At 41.2% G+C, this 21,760-nt stretch overlaps 2 protein-coding genes across 3 annotated transcripts in view; one reads left to right on the forward strand and one right to left on the reverse strand.

The window, feature by feature from the left end:
• The window catches only part of LOC138624746 (collagen alpha-1(XXV) chain), a 148,812-nt gene that overhangs the window by 110,129 nt on the left and 16,923 nt on the right, over positions 1-21,760 (reverse strand). The window lies entirely within an intron of this gene.
• LOC138624742 (uncharacterized) overlaps positions 9,626-21,760 on the forward strand; it is a 35,969-nt gene continuing 23,834 nt past the window's right edge. For both annotated transcript variants that reach the window (XM_069705217.1, XM_069705218.1), the window contains exon 1: positions 9,626-9,788. The gene's annotated coding sequence lies outside the window, so the exon portion shown is untranslated. The remainder of the gene's footprint in view (positions 9,789-21,760) is intronic.

The raw sequence follows: 21,760 nt of genomic DNA on the forward strand, positions 1-21,760 counted from the left end.
GGCTGTCAGCCTCCTTTCCTTCTGAAGGCACTGAAGTAGTGATAACACACAATAAAACCTGATGAATGAAAATCCTTTTCTCTATCTCTCAAATAAATCTGCCGTTCTTTCTTGAACCGAGTTGTGACACGGTTTTAACTGCCCGAGTGTTTGAGCAGCTAGCTCTCCACGCTAAGAGGACTTTCATCATGCTTTGGTGACAGAGCCAGTAATTGGAGTGCCCTCTGCCTTTAAGCACAAACCCACATGCTGCAGCTACAGTGCACCACTTTGATTTACAGCCCTTAATTATGCACAGACCTGCCCACCATGGGTTAAATTTGTGGGAGCTGAAAAGTAATCTGCCCTGATCACTCAGGGAACTTGTGACAGGAGAGCATCCTCGGTGGTGGTTGGAGGGCTGCGCTTCCCCACAATCCCAGCCATCTGAACTGGATGGAGCATCTGAGCATGCTAAGGACAGAGTAAACAGGAGGAGGGGCTTGGTTAAACATGTCTCCTCTTCTCTGTGCCACTTTGGTGGGCCCTTTCCTTTCCCTTTTGATATTTTCATAAATCAGGACCAAGCAGGGTGCACGGGATAGAAAGAGAGGAAGATCAAGTCAGAGAGTTTGGGACACCCGGGAGGGGAACAGCTGTTGTTGAGATTGCTCCAATGTGTGAGCACAAGAGAAAGAATCCTTTTGTTTCCACGCGGTTTGCCGCTTCACCGCGGACCTTTCATCTGCACGGTGCATACAAAGGCCCCATGCATCTCGGATGAGACAGAAACCTCAGGAAGCGCGTGCAGGAGAAGTAATGAGTAGGGAGGGAGAGAGCATAAACATGTTCCAGGAAGTGGAACTGCATGTCCAGGGGGAGAGAATAGGTTTAACAAACGTCACTGCTGGACACTGATGGAGAGCAAAGCAATCTGTGCGAGAGGAATGGTCACACTGTGAGCGGTTTCTAAATTAATTAGAGTTAGATTGGCACATTCGGGAAATTCTTAATTCTTTTTTTTAATGCTTTAAAGGAACAGAAGAAGGACGCCCTTTTACTTTTAAGATTGAGAAGCTCCAAGTTTGTATTTTTGAACGTCCTCAGACTGACACCTCTATTTGTCATCTCCTTCATTTAAACTCAGCCATGATTCTTCATGAAATGAAATCCATTTTAGATCAAGAACAGCTTAGCGAGAGGGAACTATTGAAGTTTTACTCCTAAAAAATTGTTTGAATACCATTTTCTTTCCAAGCCATATTGTTGTTGGTTTACAAGACCTCACTGCTGCAGATAGTTACCCACACCATCTTCTTCAAATGTTCTGGATTAGAAAGTACACTGGCATTTGTGGTCCAACAGACACAATGGATAGAGAGTACTTCTGCAACTTCAGTGAGCCATGATTTGCTTTAACGTTTGTATTGACGCATCATACATTATACACGAAGAGTGTTAAAGCAACTGACATTATTTTCTGTGAAGTTCCTGACCTTTTGTAATGATTTTCAAAAGACATTTTAACCACAAAGCCTGGTTGGCAAGTATATACACACACAATATGCTCTCAATTTAACATGTTTTGAAAACTCAATGCCAGCTCAACTCTATCTCTATCTTGCAGTTCTTTTGGCCTTTCATCCTTGTTCCCATCTCATCCAATTATCATTTCAAGACCATAAGGTGATCCGTTTTCCATTATTCCATTTAGTCTAAAAAGATCTTATGACTCATCAGATATATGAATGTTTTATGTGGTTTGCGGTTGCCACATTAATTACCATTTTACATAATCAGAATTTCAAGCTCTACTTTCTTCCAGCTGTTTGAACGTATTTTTTTTGTCATATTAGGATGCTGCAAGATTCTGGTTTCCCACAACACATGGTTAAACGTCCTTTACTCATCAGCGGCGGAGGCAGTGAAGCCACCAGATGTTGGCTGCTGTCTCGGTTGAGGATGAGTCTTTAGTACAGACCGTCCTTCTGCCTTGTTGCTGAACTGAGGCACAGATATTTCCTACCAGACTGTACTTTTAGTAAAACAAAAGTGGATAGGAGATAGACATTTCTGCTTCAAACAATTCCACAACATAGCTGCCTTTCATGCACCATAAAGTAGCAGTATTTCCTCTATACCAGACGACGATTTCCTTGGAAGGATTTTCAGAAATACTTGAAAGGAAATTTCCCTTTGGAATGCTTATGCAGGAAAATAATTTCTGTTTATTATCTTTCTGTTGCACTTGTCAAGCATCCACTTGTGTGGCCCTTAGTGCCTTCTGGTTTTGTCAAAATAAACAAATGACTCAAAGAAAACCTTGGCAAGCGGCCTCCTTCATCTTCTAAATAAAGATCGCTGCAGAATGTTGACAGTTTTTTTTTACGAGAACGTTTATGGCGATCATTCAAAGCATGTCTCATCCTCCTCATAAATGAGCTCCCAGTGGAGCAGGGAATATGTTTTCATTGCAGGTGATACTTTGGAGTAGAAGAAATTAAGCTCTACACTCAAGATTGTCTACTTTAATTACTTATATATGCCATTTTACAGGAACAACACTAAGAAAAATGTACCGCAATCTCCACTAATCAGTATCATTATATTAAGAGTAGCACAGATTATGTGTGAAAGGGGTTGTTCAAGGTTCATAGTGAATACAGACCCAGAAAACTGGCTTACACTCGACAGAGCTTTTTTGGTTTGTTTCTGCTTGATGTTTTGGGTCTCCAGCCAAAAACCTCCTAATTCATCAACCTTATCTCAAGCTGCAGCAAAAAGCTATTAACAAGAAAATGATAAACCCACTACTTCGCCCACTTCAAAACAGCACAGACAAAGTTAACAACTAGCTACTGAATGCAGGGAAGCATTTAGCAGCTGAGGGAGACTACTACAGAGATAAAATGACAGTTATTGCTGGACTTTGGATTTTGTCAGACTCTACATGGCTAAATGTTAATGTTGCTGTGTAACTGTAAAAATAGACAAGTGTTTACGAACAGCGATGTGTCCGTGTTTTTTTTTTTTAGCTACAGTTTGTTCTGCTACTCTTAACTGAATTACACTTCTGGCAATGCATTAACACATGGTACACTCTCTTCACAAAATTTACACTTTCTATTTCGTTATGTTTTCCAATCAAATGGAGAATACTCTTCAGACCAATTGGTCCATCCTTAATCTTGTAATTACTGTCTAGTCCCTGAACGGGCCAGGCTCTGCGAGTAAAGTTTGCCCACGAGAGACATCCACTGACCGAGTCGGTTTTTTTTTTTTCTAGTTGAGTCTAATTATAATTTAAATGGGAATAAAATAATTCAATCATGTGACTCTTAACGACTTTCCTAATGTTATTGGACTGAGTGGTTAAAATTCACATCGTGAAACAAGTCATTTGGTGGGGGTTGTGACACCTTTTATTCGATTTAGCCACCCTTTATCCACAATTTTATGGCAGCAAAAGCAATAGGGGAGTCCACAGCGGAGCTTCGGATGTAAATGTATGCATTTTGTAATTACTCTCACTGGCAGAAGGGGAAGACAAAAGCTCCAAACTGCACGTTTTATAAAACAACATACAATGTAGAGCGATGTGGTCCTAAAATAAGATACTGATATTTCAGGGTTCTGTGATCATTTTTTTTTACAATATTACAAAACACTGATAAATACATTATTAATTTCAAGAGCATACAATTGCAACAACATGCATGTCATACTTTTTTATGTCGGTATAAACGTGACCGTAAAAACTGAACATGACTTTGAACATGCCGAACACGATGCTCCAAATCATAATAGCATAACGTCATGATGTCAACAAGTTGGAATATAACCATTATCAAGATTTAATTGATAAGCAACTCTCTCAAGAGAACCACCAGATGTACCAAAATGAATATACCCACAAAGTATTGACATAGACAGTTTAAATTAAACTAGCTTCCTAATATAAATGAATGTTCCATCCCTGAGGGTACACTTTCAAAATGTTTCCATAATATTTCACTTGGGTGCCAGATATATATATATATTTTTTAGGTAATGTTATAATCATCACATCCCGACTCCTGTGGAAAACTGCTTCTGGAGCGCAGGGCAATCGAGGACACACTTGGCTGATACAGACTCTGGTCTAATTTCTCCTACTTCACAAGGCTAAAGAGCATCAGAGTAAGAAAACTGGCAGTAAAAAAAGGAAGGAAGGAGACATATACTGTAATGTTCTTGCCAAGATACTGGAAAGAAACTTCCTCAAGCCATGAAATAAACCCAGCTACATTATGCAGTTCACAAAAGGCATAAGCCGCTGAAAACTTGGTATTTGTTAATAAGCAGCATGATTTCTAATGTATAATTGAAATTCAACAGAAAAAGTGTAACAGTCCTGACAAGTTATTTCCTCTCCTGAGATACAAAGAAGTTTGCAGCATGTTATCACCCAGCAACCAGTTATCATCCATTCATTACAGAGAGAAAATAAAGTCTCTCATCTACAAACAGTTTCTAAACAAAATGAAGTCATGCTTTGCTTTTCAGTAAATATTGAGAAAAATAGAGTCCAAATACTGTGCTCTTTGTAGGTACACCGGCCGAGGAAATTGGATGGTGAACGTGTTTATGTGTTTGTGGAAGGATTGCAAATAATTTCCTTTTTTGATTTATCAGTTTTTCTGGCACACAGGCACTCCTTATTCAAGTTAAGTCTTCTGGGTCACCTCAAAAAGTCAGCAAAGTTAAAAAAAAAAAAACATGTAGAGTTTGGAAATTACTTTCAACTCTATTTACATGTATAAATCAGAAGGGGCTGCAGGTCGATATGGTCTAGAACACTTGCCAGTGTTTTCTGTATCGCTGCGGCTTGCTCACTTCAACTCAACAATCCACTGATGGAAAGCTGCAGGGCTTTTTTCTTCTGCTTTCACACTACAAGTCCATTCTCACATGTGAAAATCACATTTTGATCAGACAAATTTATATTTTAATGATGATAACTTTATATCTTAAAGCATGTTTCAGAGTCACAGAGTGCTTATATGAGGCAGTACACCACTGAGGATGTCGGTATGAGGCAAAACAAAACATAAGCATCTACATCCCAAAATTTGTAATCCATATATGTATATATTCATTTCCATTGTTGATTAATCCTCCTATTGTTTTTGCAGTTATTAAAAAGATTAACATCACAAGTTTGTAGATTGCTTCTTTTTTCTTAACAGTAGTCCAAAATCCTAAGATATTGAATTTACAGTGATAAAAACACAAAAAAGACTCAAATACTCACATTTTAGAGGCAGAAATGATTGATTATTTGACATTTTTACATTAAAAAAAATGACTGAAACAATTAAATAATTATCAAAACAATTGCTTATTGCTTTCACTGTCAATCAACTCTCAAATTATTGACTCATTTCAACTGTACCTGAAAGATGTTTTGTCAAATAACTGCAGGAATGTGATTTGTTTTAAGAACGTGAATATAAAAAAGAAAAGAAAAGATGAACTATACCACTGAAATTATGGCAGAAAATGTGTAGAAAAACGGTCTACTCGCTAAAGAGAAACAGTATATGTGCACACAAACATCCACCACAGGTGAGACCAGTAAATGACCGTCTGTTTTGAGGACAACAAATACCTCCTGTCATTCACAGATATATGGTTGAAGCCGTCCGTGCTCCAGACATGTGTTTTACAACACACACTGAACAGCAGGGCTGGGTCAGCTGCTGGTTCAGACGTGGGCACCTAAACCATAAACTATAGTACAGCCCCTCGTCTGGCAGTGGCATGACAATGTCAGGGCTGGCATACGGGAACCTTGAGTGTCATCTGGACTCACTCTCACATCCGTTTACTACATGTCACAAGTAAAAGGCACAGCCAATGGGTGCTATGGCATGAATAGAAGCATTGTTATGCAAGAAAGAAACACACTTTCATCTACACATTAAAAATGTAATTAAAAATGTCTTGACAAAATTTAAGGAGATTTTTGTGTGACCTAATTTAAATCTATCTATATATACATAGATATATAGATATTTATATATATATTTCTATCAGTTTTGGTATTCGTCCTTCAGGCAACAGGCTCAACAATCTATCCACGGATTTATTTTGGTATGTTGTATAATGATGGTACAGAGGATTAAGAATTTAATATGGCACTAAATAACAGGTGTAAATACTGGCCGAGTCAGCCTGCAAAGCATCCTTGCTGATCTATTCCAAAACTCTACCCTCTGATGTAGATCCAGCAACAGCACTTGAAGAGTAAATACATGCTGCAAACATAGTCTATGTAACACAATCACTTTGTCATAAATCAAACCCCTGCAGTTCTCTTGAGGACTCAGAGTCGTTAGTGTCAGCAGTGGCAGTGATGAAAAAGTTCAGGAGCTCTGGTATCCCGATGCCAGGCAGAGTGTCATGCTCAGTTGACACATGTTTGTGACCTGGGCTGCAGTTGTGACACTTGTGAGTAATGGCTCTGTCCTGTGAGTTTGGGTAACTGCTACGAATCCAGAGTGAGGTGGTTAGTGCGAGATGAGGCACCGGGGAGATTTTATGTCCGGCAATTTTGAGTGTGGTGGCGAAGATTTCTGAAGAGAAGGGATCCTCTGAAACAACCGCTCCCGTGTCAGATTCAAAACTTTCTGGGATGAGCCCCCTGTGGCCCGTATGAGCAGCGGTTTGGGCAACAAAAACGGGGGTCAGAACAGAAAGGTAATGTTTGTGGTCAGAAGAAGAAATGTGTCTCTGCTTATGAACAGGCCATGTGGTAAGCAACTGGCAATTGAGGTCTGATGCTGACAGCTTTGAGGCCTCTGAAACTGAAAACCTTGTCAGTCAATCCCATACTTGGCCTGAGGGGCAATGACGGGAAGTGGTGGAGGGCTTGTTGCTATATTTTCCTTTCAGAATGACCCTTTTTCCTGAATGTGCTCTTTTAACAAAGGATGGAGGGGTTTCTGTGCCTGCAGTCAGGCCCTTTGAGGGAGGAGGCTCTCATAGCATCTTGGACCTCACACATGCAGAGGAGCTCGGCGCCGAAATGAAACATGATGTCTGATCTGAAATTACCTCATGACTGAAAGTCACATAGAGCCTTCACAAATTTACTGCAAAGAGTGAACAGTTTCATTTGGGTAGATTGAGCTTCCCCTAGTAATGTGGCTCTTCCATTAATTGATTCATTTACCGGGTGACACAAGACAAACTAGGTAAAGGCCTTTCTGCTCCGGCCTCGAGTCGATCAGGCAATTTTCGTGTACTCAGTCAGACAGGGGCTAATTTCCTCACCATTAATCACAGCTGCCCTTGCACTGACAGATGGGAAGACTCTTACAGATCATGGAGATTAATGTGAGTGCCTGTGCATCTCACAGGTTCAGTAGTGCTCTCCAGTGGATGCAGCAGCACAAACTATGGTCAACATTTACAACTTCTCATTTTCTACTAAAGCCTTCTGCAAAGCACACGTGTTAAATACCATCACACTTACCAATGCCAACAACATGTAATTTGTCCAGTCATATAATGAGTAAAAGAAAGAAACAATGTCATGCCAGTTTATACCACAAGTGTCCAGTCCAACCTTGACCTCTATCATTTTATAGCCATGAGCTGAGAACTCCTCTGGTCATTGATAATCTTTAAATGTATGAGTACGAATATTTTCCTTGGTCTCCAAAATGCCTATTAATATGCCCAAGGAAATCAAAACACACCTCAGATATTGCTAAATTACACTTAACTGGACCAAATAAAGAAAACTGTATCACTTCTTTTTTTTTTTTTTTATTCGATGGAGTGCCAACAAAAACTTTTGTTGAGAGCCAAATTTGGCCCACAAGCCTTTCTCTTTCGGCAGCCTTCGTCTCAACACAAAGTCCTGTGCTGCCAAACTAGACAGCCCAAAGCTCCCTCCTCCGAGAGCCAAAGGATCGTAGTGGCCATGACGGCAGATATTGACCTGGCCGGGTTTGTGCGAGCTGGAAATGAATGGCTGGACTCCTGACTCTCTGCGCCAGACATTTCAAACCGAGTTTGGAGTTACCAGCTGCTCTCGTACCTCAACGGCAACCAACTCCCCCTACCAAGCACCAAATCTCAACTTCCCTATTAAATCCACCCCTTACACACACATACACACACTTGCACAACACCTGATACTCCGAGCTGCAAATACAGTGGATCAGGGCAGACACAAATAACTCCACCAAAGTTTCAAGTGATTCCAGCAGACCCTTAATTCCACTGCGGACACTTGTTTGCACCCAGATGACGGGTTTTGAGACAGACTGTCTCACAACGGACACCTCTTTAAAAGGGCTGGGTCCTCTTTCAATTTGACAATATGCCTCTGTAGCAATTTAATCTCTAATGTAAATTTAGCCTGCACAGGATTACACCATACCAGCTTTTGCTGGACCAAAGAAAAACAGGAAAGAGTAGAGTCGAGAAAATACACACATATATCTCCTTTGGATTGTTATGAAAGGGTAGAACAGGAATGTTTGTTAAAAGTTTACAGTTATTGTCTGATGATTTCACACGACAGTTGACAGCCGTGCTTGCAACTCATTGAGGCTGTGATGAGGGAGCTTTGAGCTAGAGGCTAACATTAGCATGCTAACATGCTTACCGAGACAACACGGCTATGTTAACCATCTTAGTTTAGCATGTTAACATGCTACGATTTTTTTTTTTTTTAAACAAAATATACACCGATGGAGTATATTTTTTGTATCCAGATTATTAACCCGTTAATTATTTCATCACGAGAGACCTTTCATTGAAATCCATCAAAAAGCTGTTGAGACATTTCACTCAGTCACACATGTTAAAATTCTTTGCGGTGCTATAGAGGAAAAGTCAATGATGTCATGATGAAACTCATTGTGATTCATGCTCTGATCACCATGGATATCTGTACCAAATATGAATGAAATACATCTGTTTGTTGTCCAGAAATTTCAATAAAACACAAAAATGCCAGTCTCGTGGTAATGCCAGACGAAATATCATAGGATCACCAAAGCCACTTGGATTTATCCTCTGTAGACTATACATTTCTGAACAAATCTTAATGTCAGTCCATCCAATATTTGATCAGTTGTGGACTGACCAACAAACCGACTGACAGACCGATATTGCCGTCCATGGAGTCCTGCCTCTGGCATGTTAAAAATGTCCCAATTGTCGCGACTCATCATACGAGTTGACTGCATTGAGATAACCTGAGAAGCAGAAGAGCTGGCACTGGAGCAAACAGCAGTTTGTAGTGAAAAAGCCCTTACAAAGGCCTCCCATTGTGAGTCAATAAACATGCTGTCTCATGAAGATGACAAGGACCCCATCAAACACGTCCACACACAAAGGGGATCTTTGGGATGCTGACAATGTTGGCCTTTCATGGAGCGGGCATGGTTGCTTCAAAAGTGCACCGAGCTCACACCCCCACTGAAACCCCAAGCCCAAAATCGTTGCCATGACTCTAAAAATAAACAAACCCAGCAATGCCCAACAAGAGTGCCATCACAAGGCCATTGACTCAAATCCAGTTAAACTGTGCTTGATTACCTCTGATTGAAATAAGTGCTGAAGGAGAGAGGACGCAAGCGGTTATCGAAGAAACGCTGCGTGAGGAGGGGGAGGCAAAGAAGGCGAGGACAGCAAAAAGAGGCAAAAGATCAAGAAAACAGTTCACTCGCAGTTTTGCTGTTTAATTTCAAGGTCCATTAACTACAAGCCAACAGAAGACTCAACCAGGAAGTCCAAAATCACAAAAGGTACGCTGCATGGCCCATCAAGCTTATTTCCTACAAAAGTTATTAGTTTTCACGTAACCTGGGTCAATACATCAGTAGGAAGGCAGACTGTGTGTTTGCTTGGCAACTCCATTACTCTCCATGAACAATAAATCTCCACATATATTTCGAGACAACAGCAGCGACTTCATTGTTTGGTAAAGATGCAATACAACAAGCCTGTGCGAAATAGAACCAACAAACCTTCACATAATGTACAAGCTACACTATACGGTGTAAAAAGAAATAGACCACATGTTCTATGTTCCAAAATCCCCTGTGAGTCTTTAAAGATGTGTTCTATTCGAAACACTCTCCATCACGGTTTAATTTGATTTTGCATACACGCATTTTCCAGCATTTTATGGGGCATCTCTTTTCCATGGGCGGAGTACCTTTGATTTGTGGCTTTCCTAACCTAGGCACGGTATCAATGCTTAGCTCCCCTCTGTCAAAGCATTTGCTGCAGCTGAACATCGGGCTGTGCCAGAGACACAATACTCTCCTCAGGGCTTGGGCTTGAGCTCACTGTTGGCAGGGATTTGGTTTTGGACACTTTAACCTGCCAGCAAATCTGGGTGGGCAGCTGGTAGTAACCTGAGCTGAATCAGATCATCGCCAAGTTCTAACTCCGTGCCGTCCCTGGGGCACTATTTCTAACCTTACAGGCTGGTGCCCAACCTTAACCACGACTGTCTCTACACTTTAAAATGCCACACAGAGACCACAAGTGGAATTTTTTTTTTTTTTAAACACATTAATATCTAAGTTTTGTTGGTCAAAAAGACCAGAACATTAATGCTTAAAGAAATAAAATGCTCCTGTGCTCCAAAAGCAGAAAATCATCATGGCGTCAAGTAAAGTGTGACGTGCACATTTTAAAGCAGCACTCGCTTTGTCTCTCTTGAACCGGCTTGGAAAGTCCTATGACATTTCATTAAGATAGACAGGTTACTCTCTCCATCGATTTTGACTGATGAAACACTGCCTACTTATGTTGGATTTTCTTTCTCTTGGCTCGGCGGAGGAATGGAAGGGTGAGCTACGACGCAGTGCTGAGCCAGCTCCCGTGGTTTAATTACCCAACTCTCAACCATGCTCAGGTTGTCTTTCAGGTGCAGAAAATAGAATTGTGTCAATGTATTAGTGAGATGCAGTTTCTCAAGTATTTTCATGCTCCAGTTAAAAGAACCTGCGGCGTACTACCAATATCCACCTGCGCACAAAATGCAAGTGCTACAGGGACATTAGCAGACATGACAAAGGATGGTAAAGATGATCGAAAGCGATAGTTTGATATATGACTATTTGCTGCACCTTTGACATTTATTTATAAGCAAGTTACCAGTTTTAATGCAAATGCTTGATGCACATTTTATGTTAAGATTTAGAAAATATATATATATATATATAATTTCTGCAGGTATCAGCCATAGACTGTATATAAAGGTGGACGTAGCTCCTGGTCTAAAAAAATGAGGCCAATGTGTAAATTTCATAAATTGCAATACCACCAAGTGCCACGAGGGGTTGGCTCAAAAAAGCCTCTGGCTTCATAGACTCCCATTGAATGTCAAACCACTTCTTTAGCTAAAGTCACTGTTCTTTTTAGTTTTCTGCGGGTCCATCTGAAAATAATCCCATCATTAATTAATTATCAGTACTCGAAATACTGTATTTTTGGGGGTGTGTTTGTTTGATTGACAGGCCTGTGGCGCAGTCAGGTTTCCATTATAGGTGCGCAGGAGGTAGTGTCCTCTGGTTTCCAATCCGATCGAGCCAGTTTTACCGCTCGCTCTTCCCCAGCTCGTCCAAATATGTTCACTTCTGGCTTCAAACTGCTCCGAACTAGCACGATGGTGACGGCTGAAAAGTCCAACTCAAGGCTTCATACAGTAACAGCAGTTCACAAACCAATTGGTGACGTCACTGTTGTTTGCCGTTTGGTTTCAGCTGATGCACGTCAGTGAGATAAAGAAACCAAGAGGCTGTATGTGCTGTATAGGTTCAGTACAGGCTGGCAGCACCGTAACAGTGAGATAGTGTTCTACAAAAGGGTGGAGGTATTCAACGGTGCAATACAGTCATGGACAGCAGGCACTTTCTCTCCAGTTGCCTTTGGTATACAACTTTAAATCCAAGCACAACACCAAGTTGACCAAGAGTCAGAGCGTAGCTCTGTCCAGCCTGGGAGCACCGGTGTTTACAGACAGGACTGACTAATACGAACAGCGTCGACCTTATGTCATAATGACGAAAAGCTGGGGCTTTGTTGATACCCAACTGGCTAGATTAATCTGACCTTGTTTACAATGTGCTTAAATATGCCTTAGGAAAAACTTGAAAACCCTTTCCTGAAATATCAATATTTCCATAACACGGTATGTGTAGCATGGGGATTTCAGAGTGGGATTTGCAGGTTGGACCAGAATAAGGACTCTGGTTCAGTTGACAGCATTCTTTTGTCAAATCTCACTTGGGGATTAACAATAGCTTGTTGTGTCTATAGCACAAAAAGTGGTAACCAGGCACATATCTTTTTTTATTTGGGAGACTAATCACATGTGCTTTTAAATCACAGGTAATTCTCCTGCCAACCAACTGTCAGCAGCTTCCAAGGTGTTATAAACTGCCTGTAGATTGATTTGGCAGCAGTGCACAGTTCAGACACCGAAACACTTTTCAATTAATAGTGCACAATGCTAAGTAAACGACAGAGGCTACTACTGCTGCCTTTGACATTAAGCAATGTTAGTGGTGTTGACGTGCCACTATGAGCCCCCCAGGGGACATTTTACTATGAGAAGACCACACTGGGGGAAGGGTAACACTGTCCAGTGAAGATAAATAGAGTGGACACAATTTAAAAGCAGAGTTTTAACTTTGACATTGATTTCTATATTTGCCATCTGATTTATCTTTAGATTTTGACCATTCAAAAGTTTGCCATTTTGCAGCAAAAGTGCACATTAAAAATTACAAACAAAATTTTTTATTTAGTTTCACTATATTAGAATATATTTCTATCTTAAAATCAAATATATCCTTATTGCTTTCAATATCAAATACATATGTGTATTGCACATCATTACTCAAAAACAACTAGCAGGTTCACAGCCAATATGATCTGATCACAGCTTAATTTGGACAACCCAAAGATCATGGTAAATGTCATGGATATTGGCAGTCCACACACACACACACACACACACACACACACACACACACACACACACACACACACACACACACACACACACACACACACACACACACACACACACACACACAGTAGCATCAAAAGAAGGTTTGCTAAAAAAGGAAAAGTCAGCAGCTACTGTTATGGCTCTCATGTTCACAGCTGTCCACGCCTTGTTGGCAGACATCAACATGCCCTCCCCCCTCTGAAAACTTAATAACTGCTGCCCCAGACCTCTTTATGTGGATTAATACACAGAATTTATCAAGGTTAGCCCTACAAGACTTTTTTAGTTCATTGAAATAAAATAATAGTCCATTTTCAAGTGTACAAACATGTCTACCTCAGTATAATAAGTACTTTGCATAATTCGTATTAAAACCCAGTCGTTTTTGTTTTGTTTTTTAACAACGTCAATGTTCTATTATAGACGGAAGCACAGTTTGACCTTGCCACAGTCACTTCACAGAGGGAATGAATGAATAACATGTTCTGTGGTAATTGTACCGCTCTAACTCGGCAAATAACCTTCCTGCCAAGAATAAATCAATGACTACCTCATTAAACATAACCCATCTGCCTGCTTTGAAAGCAGACGAAAACTTAACAGAAGGTGCATACTCTCTATACCTTTCAATAAAAATGCTTCATCAACACCTTTGGGCTTCCTTCGAATCCTCACAGCCCAAAACAGAAAAGCTATGTTCCAATTAAAAGTGTGAAATCAAATGTGAGGAATTCAGCTGTCACACGCTTGGTCCTGGGAGGTATTTCTTTTATCAGCAGATGAAAATAGACACATTGCTGAGGGATATTTAACAAGCAAAAACAGAAAGCTAAAGGGGATCCATTTGCAAACCGATTTCAGTTCAGCCTCAAGTGTTGTGGACTTTAGTGAGCCACAGGTGCGTGACAATTTATATGCTTGCTGGACTGTGAGAGCGAGCCTCAGGCAAAATATAACAAAGGGACATGCGAGAGTAATTTGAAGGAGGTGCGAGATGATGCCTGAGATAAACAGTTACTCTGCATGTGTTCAACCCATCAATCATCCCGATGCTTTTGGGATTCAAAAGAAAAAGAGGAATCAGCTGCTCGTGTGAGTGTTGATCCTCAGATTCCAATAGCAGGTGCTGCTGAATGACCCCTTCACTTGATTGTATCCAGGGTTTTTAAAGGGTCTTTACCACATGACTTGCATGCATGTGTCCCCGCACGGAAATGAGCATGTTGTACACATGTACAGCTGTTGCAAATGGGGATAGCTACAGAAATACCGATGCTCAACCGAGAATACCAATGCAGACGCATTCTGCACAACAGGTTGCTTTTTTTTTTTTTTTTAAATCTCTCCCATTATCACTTATATTCCCTGCTGGCATCTATTGCAGAGGATGGATTTGCACAAAGTCCTCCTCAGGGCGGTCCGACTGTCAATCAGCATAGCAGTTATAGACCTACAAGCTTTACTGCGGACCGTCTTTCCGGTTAGCTTGGTGCTAGTAACAAGAACCTGATTAGTACATTCCAGTGTTATAGTCATGCTCACAGTGCAAAGCTAGACACCATCAAGAGGCCAATTTACATGTTCTTAAAACTCTAGTATTACACTTCACTACATCAGATCCACAAAGCAGCTGCCTCACTGCAAAATTTACCGTAGGCCATATAGCCGGGGAGCTGAAGACTCTGGGGTTTCATTGTGTGGCTTCGACAAACAAAAGAAGTATTGATTACACCATGCTGGCTTGTTTCTCCCTGAAGTTTGCTAATAGTTGCCACATTGTAAACATTTCACCACAAGCCTTCACTCGAGGAAATGTTTCCCAGAAGAAGTAGCTCGCCATTGGCACACATCAATCCCACGTTACACAAGTGTGTCTTGGCCTGACGGTGCTGGTAACTTAAGAGCAGGAGAGGATGGAGGAGGAAAAAAAGCTGAGACTGTGGGGAAGGAAGATAATCTGTGTCCCTGCAGCTACGAGGTACAGTGCATGAACTGGTTCCACAAGATTTACAAAATGTGTTATAGGCCAAGGTTTGAACCACATTCACAGAAGAAAAATATGCTCAAAGAAGGAAAACGTTTTATTTTGGTTTCAGGCAAAAAACTAAATAACACTTCATCTTCTAAATAACCAGTGACACGTATGTCTCTTGGCATTTCTTGACGGAGACATTTCTTACTAGTTTGCTTATTTAAGCCCATTCGGATAGATTATATATTGTGCGCAGCAGTAAGAACAATTCAAAATGAGCATAGTCTGTTTATGCAGCGCAGTTGTAAAGGTACAAATCTGACTTTGGTGTTTATTGAAATTACCTGGTGTGCAGAGTTGACCAGTGTTGTTTCTAGGATTTAAAGCCAGCTGGAGACGAATCTCACTCACGCTGCCACCTCACACACACACACACTCCAAGAAATGTAAAGGTTGCATTGCAATTTGGAGTCGTCTGTAGGGTGTCGGCTTTTTCCAGTAACTTTGAAAAAGCACAAAAATAAACTGTATTTAATCATCATTCTCCGTTAGTGACTGCAGGATCCAAATTTTGTGGACTGACAAATGACAATGAAGACACAACTTCTTCAGAGAGTATCGAAGTGCAGATACTGCAAATAGTATTGTTAAGATTTCTTTCAGCACCATCTCTGTGGGATTTAAGCATCACAACAGATGGTCAGAAATCTCATGTTTCTCCCCTCGTTACTATTCTTGCCTCAAGCGTTGTTCTGCCGCCTGCCGCACAGTTCTGATGAGGACTTCTCTCAGGTCAGAGGCCTCGTCCACTCTGCAGGCACCAGACCATAAACAAGCGAGTAGCCGTTTCCCATCCTGCACCTTCGGTTTGTCAGTGCTGACGTCAGAGTGTGGTATCTGTGGCATCTCCAAAGAGCCTTGAGAGTTTGGGAAGGTGGCGATTGATAGATGAGCTCGGGGAGTCATCATACATGGCCCGGCCGTCTGTCCCTGAGCCCTGTCTGTGCCAGACAGTAGAGTCTGCCTGTCTGACTGCCCAGCCACCCGCCTTAGTATCCAGGCATGGGCAAAGCTTGTCAGCACTGAGTGACTGACATGACGGCTCAGTGTTGTATACTAGTGCGGGATGACCTAAGGTCAGAGCCACCTGGAGCAAAGTCATCAGAGCAGACACCGTTGTATTTTAAACAGCAGCAACTTGATTTATTAAAATACATTTCATATGCATTACCATTCAAGAGAAGAGCTGCAATCACTGTGTCATACTGTCATATTTTAAACAAATCTTAGGCCAACAGTATTGTTTAATGAATTTGAATATATTAAAAGGCTAGCCCCTCCGGATGTAGCATCTAACTTTTAAGGGAGTCTTCAGTACCGTCTTTCCGATTGATTCAAAGATTATTCGCTGGACTTTCAGCAGGATTCTGACCTCAGATTAACTATTCATTTGTCAGCCCTGGTTAAGCGTGCAGAGTATCAACATTTTTATACTAAACAAATCATGAAGCAGTTCTCTACTCCAAATCAACAATAGCTGCCAGAACTCACAGCCAGTTGAACAAACATGGGTATTAATCGCTCTGTGCCGTTTCAGGTTGGCGAAAGAAAAACACGCCTACAGGATTCTTTGGAGCCACTGGAGGAGAACCTGGAGGATATGGAGCTTAGAGTTTCAGGGCTTTAGGGCAGCAAAAAAAAAAAAAATACTATTACATAAAATCATTTGAGAAACCCTCAGAGAAAACATAACATGATCCCGCAAGATTAGGGCAGAAACCAGTTTAGTCTATGCAGAAGTTCAGGTGGCTCAGAAGTCCTAATTGAGACTGTCAGCCTTTGCCAGAGACACTTTGATGTGGACCACTGCACAGCTGCAAGATGAGTGGACTGTCAAAATGTCCTGAGCGAGCACACGGACGAGTGTTAAGAGTAGAGGGCTGGTGTGCATACAGGATGGAGTGAAGATTAAATTCTTCAAGGTGTTTTATATGCTTCACAGGGACACAATTAAAAAGTGCTACATACGCCCGGGGTTGTTGGGTTTAAATGCAATCGATCCGGGTTTCAGCTGCATACAAGAAGTCATGTTTAGACACAAAGGTGGTGAGTTTAACAGCGTGTAAAACTGCCGATACAATAACCAGCCAGGCAGGACAAATGGAGGAACCACACCACTGCTGCAACATAGGTAATATCATGCACAATATGGTAGCCATATCCTATTGACACCCCTCAAGGGTAAACACAGACGCAGAACAGAAGGAAAACACAAGCCAGCCTGTCAGCCCCCCCCCCCCACCACCACCACCTCCTCCTCTCTCTGTCATCTGTTTTCGTTTTCAATGGCGCTCTCTTGGCTAAACAGCAGCAGCCGGGACAGGCCTTGCGGCAAAGCTCCAGCACTCTCACCTTCTCTAATCCCCCCCAGCACAGCCACGCCGGAGGTGCAGCAGACATGCACCTGTCTGTGGGGATTCAGTGCCCCTCATCCATATATTATAATAGACACCAGGATTCAAGTCTGTTCACAAAAAGCAATGAGCCACAGCTGTCAATTTATACAAGCATTAAATGTGGAATTATTTCTGTAGCAGTTCAATAAATTACACCTTGAATTGTTAATAACAAATAGTCAGTAAATTACTATTTTCAATTTTGTATTAGTTATCCAATTGTTTTTCAAATGTATTTAGTTTAATGCTTACTCAATGTAATGTCAGAAAACAATAAAAAAAAATGTTTCATGAAAATAAATGTCCTTCACAAATTGCCATGATGACATCTAATTGAAATTAGAAAATTAAAAAACCCAAAAGATTCTATTTACAATAATATGATAGAAAAAAAAGAAAGAAAAAAAAAGTAGCAATCCTCCTCTTCTTTTTCAGCTGTAATGACAATTGTTTTCTTTCATGAATGACTTTCAATTTTTGTCCATTGGCAGCACTGTGGATTAAGAGTAATTCTCCATTTTGTTTGTATTATACACAAACACACACGTACATGCCCGAGCAGGCAGGCAACCTTATTGGCACATATTGTTACAGACGGGTCCATGTTACTCCACTCATCAACACTTAGGCGTGTGTGAGCCGAGTCGACATGGATCCCCACCACCAAATAATTTTAAGGAAAAGGTGTTAATCCCCCATCTTGGCAGCCATACTGGACATGTAATGGTTTGTCCTTTTCCTCAGGGGGATCTCATATTCTTCTCCAAATATTAGCTGATACTTAACCTAATAGACCAAGATTTAAATAGAAACAAAATTGTCTATGAAATAATACTTACAAACCATATCCTAACTATTGTATATCAGGCAAATGTGTGCCAATCTGCAGATTAAAGCCAAAACCATATAAGTTAATTTAATTACAAGATAACAACAACCTGAAGTTAGTGTGGTAAGTAATTCAATCTTGTTTAAGCTACTGAAGGAGTTGCATAAGGAGAAGTAGGCCCTTTTCAACACTTCCAGCTTTCTAATATAAAATAAAATCTGTGAACCACAGCTGGAGGCCTCGTAACCATCAGCCATTCCTTCAAGGCAGCTTCTGGCTCACCATTATTTCTAAGTGTCATTTCTTTTCTGAACAGAGCCTCTGTTGTGTTCTGTGACATGCGTGGTGCGCCACATTCACTTAATGAACCATGCTGACTTCCTTGCTCCCCAGCGTGCCTGCGCGGCCTCTTGGAAGACTGTGGAGTGTGAGGAGGAAGGAAGGAGGCTATAAAAGGACACTAAAAAAGACTGCAACACAGGAGAGTTAGAGCAGGCAGTGCCCTGCTTGGCTTGTTTACCACAAGCTCCGGCTAATGCGGAACTTTAAAGCTCAAGTGTGGCTGATTTGAGTCGTATGCAAGGAGGTGTGTGAAAACCAATGTGGGACACAATCCAAATTTTAAACTGGACTCAATAAGCTGTTAACCACAGCTTTTCTGTTGGTGACGCATGTGGTCTTGTTCACAATTTTATAATTAAAGTAATGGCTTCTGAGAGCTTGTTTACTTTTGGAATCTGTGTGCCGCTACGTTTTCCAACATACTAGTGCTTTTGCCCCTAATGTGCGTGTAATTCTTTCCTAATGGTACCCCTTTGCTTTATTAAAAGGCACATTACTAACCAATCTGTAGATCCTTTAGAACATTTACAGACCTTCCCTCAGTGAAACAGAAGGTGTGCAACCTTGAAAATTCTCCAGTGATGGTCTGTGATAAAGTCAAGGCACTGTCTTGTCTTGAAACCCCGTGAGAGGATGGTTTCAATAAGCAGACAGGAGCCGGAGCAGCGGACCACATGAGAGAGTCTGCGATGGAAACCCTCTGTACACACTGCAAATCAAAGCAAAGCCGTGTAAGTGTTTTTCCACACACTTTCAAGAGACAGGGAGAGATGGACCGAGACAGCAATGCAGTCTGGTCTCCTTTAAATGCCTCCAAATTAAAATGTGGACTCAGTGCACCCAAACCGAAAAAGGTGTTTTCTTACAGTAAAAAAAATAAAAAAAAAAAAAAAAGTGAGCACAGCAACTGAAAAATATTTTTCGATTATTAGATTAAAGACAGACAGATTGGCATGTGAAGACTGAAAAAGGAGCTTTAATACAAAGACGATCAGACTGTGAATGAAGTGGTGGATGTACATGCAGTTCCCTTTACATCATGCAAACATATTCCTGAAACAGAAATATTGACTAAACTACATGCATTGGCTCAAAGGTGCCCTCTCTTATTTGTAAAATGTTGCCAGTTGCCAAAGGTGGGTTGCTAATCTGAGCACTGTGTACACGTGTATCAACATCAGTATGTCCTCTGTGTGAATCTTTAAGCAGTGTGACTTACCGAAATGCTACGAGTAAGTGTAGTGCACTTTGAGTTGTAAATTGTTCTTAATAACTAATAGCACACTCGTCTAACCAGCCAGCTGGTCAGTCAATGAATGGACTGACTAGTACATAGACAGTATGCTGTTCCGAGTCAGGCGGTGCCTTAACTAGCCGATTACAGTGGAGTCCAATGGAGCATAATTCTAAGTGCACCTTGCTAAACATCAGCAGGACTTAACAAAACTATGCAAATTTTACTGCATTTTATTTACTAAGAAAATCAAGATGATGTTTGTGAAACTTACATTGATCAAGATTTTTTTTTAGCTGCTGATAAATGTGAACACTTTAACAACATTTGATCACCTTATAAACATAGCCACAAAAGCTGGCCCTTGCCCAGTTACACGTTCAGCTAACACGGAGCAACATCAGCAATAATTTTGAGCCGTATTTCTAAACAGTTGACGACTACGAGTTCAATAATAAACTCTGCTTTTAGCTTTCTAGCGTTTGGGTCTCCACCAAGCAGCAACCATGCATGACATCTCTTATTTGGTTTGTGAACTGCCGTGTTGAAGGCTCATGTTTGGCATTTTGGCAGTTGCTATTTTGTTTTTTTTGGAGCCAGAAGTGACCATATTTGGACGAGCTGGAGAGGAGGGAGTGGTGGATCGCTATTAGACTTGGAACCTGAAAACATTACGCCCGCCCACCTATAGCGGAAACCTGACAGCACCGAAAGGAAACCAATCAGGAGTAAATTTAGCAAATGACACATGAATGACTTCTTTAAAAAGTTGATTGACTTTATTTTTCATAAGAGAAGTTGAATGTGAGTTGTTGGAGCCTGAGGCTTTTTGGAACCGACCTCTAGCGGCCCTCAGTGGTATTACAGTTTAAGGCACTTCAGCATTCGTCTCATTTTCCAGACCTGGAAGCTACGTCCACTTTCATATACAATCGTCAGCTGCTAAACACACCATTGCGTTCATGAGCTACTCATTTACTTGATCATCTGGGACAGGTTCATCTTTTTATTGCTCATCGGCCTTCAAACTGAACCATAAACATAAAAGTTGCAGTCCATAAAACAAAAAAAAAGTTACTTTGACATATGACAATAATCCTTTTAAGGCAGACTGCACAGCCAGATATATGCGTGTCTGTTACTAGAGGCGACACCTTTTGCATCACACAGTCCTCATTTGACCCATTGTTTGGATAAAATATGAAATAATGGAGCTTTAAATGCCATTTTTAAGCACCGAAACAGGTACAAATTTACCATTTAATTCATGTAGCTGCCTCAATATTTAAATAAAGTGTGTATCGCACAATATGGCCTAAACATACAGAGAATTCATGCTTATTTAATTAACAATGGCAAGAGTTTAACACCAGTGCAACTGTTACTAGACTCGTGGACAAGCTTGCTTCTGTACAGTCTGGTTCTTGATACCAACACAGGGCACGCTTTGATACCAAGTGCAAATATTGACTTCTCCACAACGGTTTGACTGCGGCCTGGGGTTGAAGGAGCTCAGACCTCCCCTGCTCCCAGGACTGCTCCCCACACCTGCTGTGGTCGACGACCTTATTTACACCAGCACCAGTTGGAAATGTCAGTATGGGCTGCAGGAAAGCCAAGAGATGCACAGGGCTCACAGGAACACACATACACAGCGCATACTGTACATATACACACACACACCAACACACACTCTTCTCCGTTTCATCTCCGGCCCAGGATTTTTGGGAGTCTGACAGGGGCTGCTTTCTTGGCGAGAACTCGGAGTCATGCCAAAGGTCTGTCTAACATGAGCTTGAATTTCGACGCACACATACACACATACACACCTACACACAAAACAACCAAACAAGCTACACGACCCAACTGACATATTCGATATTTGCAGACATCAATAATGGACAAAAACCTGACC

This window comes from Brachyistius frenatus, unplaced genomic scaffold (assembly GCF_029030835.1).
Source record: "Brachyistius frenatus isolate BFR_SWC_R1_liver_20210118 unplaced genomic scaffold, ASM2903083v1 Contig_54, whole genome shotgun sequence".
NCBI lineage: Eukaryota > Metazoa > Chordata > Actinopteri > Embiotocidae > Brachyistius > Brachyistius frenatus.